This window comes from Solanum tuberosum, unplaced genomic scaffold (assembly GCF_000226075.1).
Source record: "Solanum tuberosum cultivar DM 1-3 516 R44 unplaced genomic scaffold, SolTub_3.0 scf00064, whole genome shotgun sequence".
Lineage (NCBI taxonomy): Eukaryota > Viridiplantae > Streptophyta > Magnoliopsida > Solanales > Solanaceae > Solanum > Solanum tuberosum.
Window position 1 is genome coordinate 695,098 of NW_006238990.1, and position 4,307 is coordinate 699,404.

At 36.3% G+C, this 4,307-nt stretch overlaps 1 long non-coding RNA gene across 1 annotated transcript; it reads left to right on the top strand.

The window, feature by feature from the left end:
• The first annotated feature begins 735 nt into the window (after positions 1-735).
• Positions 736-1,975, top strand: LOC107060201 (uncharacterized). Its single transcript, XR_001473201.1, has 2 exons — positions 736-807; positions 1,805-1,975. It is a non-coding gene; the product is annotated as an uncharacterized lncRNA (long non-coding RNA).
• The last annotated feature ends 2,332 nt before the right edge of the window (positions 1,976-4,307 follow it).

A 4,307-nucleotide genomic window follows, 5' to 3' on the forward strand; every position in this document is an offset into this window, starting at 1 on the left:
TAACAATACACTTAAATTCTGAACTTTTAAATGTAAGAGGGTGCAAGAATGTTGTTGACCCTTAGTTTGATACTTCTTTAAGATAACATCAGTTCATTTGAGTTGAACGCATGATAAGTTCGTTTATATATGTTATATTAGGTACTGCCAACTTTCTTATTTTTAACACTGTTAAAATTCTTATGTTGGGGTAGTGTTTTTCTTCATTTCTTGTCATCTTTTTGAATTATTTTTTTTAGACTAAACCTGATTTTAGGAGCTTGTATGTTGTCTATATTAAGCAATATTCTACCTTGAATAGGTAATTTAGAGAAAGATATGCATTCTAATTTGCCTTATTCCTCCATAACAAGATTTTCTAGATAATCTGCAAATGAAATTTCCTCTTGTATATGTGTTGCACATGGATTTTGAAACCTCTATGAAATTTCTTGTATTTTTATACTATTGTACTAATGTGCAAAGGGTGTGGTCCACATATCTCCAACATTTTTTTTATTAAAAGAGTCAATTCTTATTTATGAAAGTAGTAAATTCTTGTACAACACAGTAGGATAAAGTTTCTCTAATTGCAGTTTCCTCTACCTCAGTGTTTGGTGTGTCTGGGAAAACCTCAGCTTGAGCAAATATTAGGTCTCCAGTATGTCTTCTAACACATATTTCATAGGAGCTCTTACTAGGATTTCTCCAACTAGCAATATTGCTTCTAACCTTGTTTCACATGTTGATGCATGTAGCGCACAAGCTGTAACAGGCCAAAATATTCTACATTCTTCAGGTTCAACTCATGATTCGGTTCTTCAAAAGGTATTTTGCGTGGTTCCTTTGATTCTATGCTGTCTTGGTGTCTTCAGTAGTGTGTCTTGGTTTTGTTGGAGTTGAGTTTCCTCTTTATCCATGCTTTGTTTGGTGCGACTGCTATCCTGATTTACAGGACCCCTCTTTGGAGTAGACTGTATTGATCTTGTGTGATTGCGACTGCTACCTGTTTTGGTGTCTGTAGTAGAGTGTATTGATCTTGTATGATTGTGACTCTGTTTTCCGAGAATTAGCTGTGTCATCTTCCTCTTTTTCCACCTTGATTTCAGCTTGATTGTTGGTACCCTGCCCCATAGGGAAAGTGAAAGCAAAAATGATATCTCATTTGAACTTAGATCGATTAAAGCTTCATCTGAAAGTTCCATGCTACACTGAAAGTAAAACAAAGTTGAATTGTTGCAGCTGAATTGTTGAGTTCTAAGATCGATTAAAGTAGAATTCTAAGAGCTCTAAGATAGGAGCTCTAAGTTGCTTTTGTAATTCTGTTGCAGCTGAATTCATTTTCTTGTTGAATTGTTGGGCATCTATATTGATCTTTGAAACACATCCACTTTCATGAAATCTAAATAATGTTCTAGCTGCTGGGAGGAATTTGGAACCTGCAATCATATGTAATATGCAATAATCTGTAATTTGTAATCTGCAATCTGGAGTTGTAATCTATAACCTGTAATAATTTGGAATCTGGAATTTGGAACGGTAATCTGTAATCTGCAGTAATATGAAATCTGGAACTGTAATCTGGAACCTGAAATATTGAACTATAATCTGCATTCTGCAATTTGGAATCTAAAACCTGCAATCTGGAACTCATTCTTTAATCCGTAATCTGCAATAATATGGAATCTGGAACTGTAATTTGGAACTCAAAATCTGCAGTCTGCAATTTGCAATGTGGAACTGTTGCAATCTAGAATCTGGAACTTCTTGCCTTGTCTATAACGTACTGTTGCAATCTGATTTGTTGTAAATTCTAAATGTGTAGGGAAATGGAGGTGATCAAATTTGAAGGGTCGCTACAAGTCAATTTGATCTCATTGAAGTGGCTGATGAAGAGTTTTTGAACTATTGTAAAAGTTTGAATACATTATGTTTGATTTTGCGAAATATATTCTTTGCTAGAATATATTGAACTATTGTAAGAGTACTTTTTGAACAATTGTGTACACATATTTAGAATATTGTTGTATAAGTATGTGCAAGTACACAAGACGTACTCTCTTTTGAAGTTTATTCAAATCTATACATTTGAAATACTTACGAGCCAATTTAATGCTTGAGATTATTTATTGCAAAATAATATTGGTGTTTTTTAATTAGAAATTGTGGCATATAAATATTTTATAGCCAAAATGATATGGCCACACTTAGAAGTGTAGCCATAGGACTGTAAATTGTGGTATGCACATGGGCAAGGACTACACTTCAAAGTGTTGTCATACATTAGATAGAAAAGGCAACACTTACAAATCGTGGGCAATAAGGAAGCTAAGGCCACGCTTAAAAGTGTAGTTGTATGAGATAGAAATGTTGCTATTTGAGGTACATAAAAGCGTTGCCATTTTGCCTTTTAGGCTACGCTTTTAAGCGTAGCTGATAAGGCAACACTTGAAAAGTGTTGCCTAAACTCTAAGGTAACGCTACTTTCGGGCACCCTTGGAAAAGTGTTGCTTAAAGTCCAAAAGTGTAGCCTTTTATCAAAGGCCACACTTTTTGCTAGTTTAGGCAACACTTTACTGGGGTGGCCGTAGGCCTAAAATGGTGTAGTGAACGTCCGAAAACTAGACATTTGAACTAGTGAGTCGTAAGGATCTTATCGTTTTGAGGGTGAGAACTTGTAGAAGTGACTCTCATACATAAATGGAAATGTTTAGGGTCCAAACGTCCGGGTACGACCCCCCAGGGACCACCCTAGGGGTCCTTGAGAAGGACCCAACATTGAACCCCAAAAACTGTCAAAGCACAAGCATTGATGAAACCCCAAACTACGACCCATAGACTGGTCTACGAAACCGTAAGTCAGGGTCGTGGGTTGGGACTTAGCTTGGGGGAGCTTAGCCCCCCAAAAAGGGAGCCCCCAGTACTAAATGACGATCTGCACAGGACGGCCCGTAACTCCACCTACGGTCCGTAGGTGGAGTTTCGTAGGTGCTGCCCAGTTTTGAGTTTTAAGTTAGGGGACTTAGTTTTAGTTAGTTATTTAATGAAGGGCTTAAGGGAGGTTGGTTAGTTAGTTAATTAACCTACTATAAGTAGTTAATAGACCCCCTAATCTAAGCCATCAAAACAGGCCCCAAAACAAGTCCCCTAAAAACAGTTTTTAGTTTTAAGTTAGGAGTGAGGGTGAACATTAAATGGTCATATCTCATAGCTCAAAATGAATTAGGTGGGCCATTAACTATCCAATGAAAGGTCTCTGAGTCCTCTTTCCAACGCCACAAAATTTTCCAATTCCGATATCGGAGTAAAAGGTTATGGCTGAAATAGTGAAGCACTGTCCTTCCAAAGTCCAATCGACGGACCCAAACTATGGACGGCAGATCAAATGACGGTCCGTAGGTTGGGATCCGTAGATGATGCCAGTTTTGTGACTTTTAGCTTTAAGTTGGGAGTTTGGGAATTAAGTTAGTTGATTAATTAAGGGCTTAGGGGGTCGGTTAAGTGGTTAAATAACCTCCTATAAATAGTTAATAAGACCCTAAACTAAGTCATTAACTCATTATAACCTAAGACCCAAATCAAACCCAATTCCATCCCTCTCAAACATTTCTCTCTCTACAAGTTCTTCCATTGAAGAACAAAGAAGGAGATCAACTAGGACTTGAAGATAGAGTATTTCTCATGGGGTTTTGATGGGAATCTACACCTAAGGTATGGGAGATCTTTATTCTTGGTTAGCTATCACCAAGAAGCCCCTTCAACTATGTTTTCAAATTACCCCAAATCTAGGGTTTTCACATCTAGTTATGGGTCTTCTACCAAACGAAATCAATTGTTTAATTTAGGTTTATTATGATTGATTTGGATGATTTATGATTGAATTAATGAAGTATTAATGGATTTTGAGTAAAATCTCCCTTGGACCCATGATTTCCCCTTCTTCCTAAATTATGAACTAAGATGTGACTTGATTGATCATGGAAGCTTAATAATCAATTGTGTTTAGGTTTATTATGCTATTGAATCACAATTCCTCTCTATGTAACCTGGTAATTCTAGCTATTTAGGGTTAGATCTTGATGGATGGCCTTAGACTAGATCATCTAGTATTGTATTGATCATAAGTAAAGCTTAATGACATGAATTGACTTGTTTATGATTATATATGAAGGTTTGTGGATGAATTCATGTAATGTCTATGGCTTTTGAACAATTTCCCACTAGACCCATGATTTCCCTTCTTTTACAAATCTAAACCCTAGTGTGTCTTGAATGATGAATGAAGGATGAGAATCTAGCATGTTTTTATATAATTGATTATTAAATTA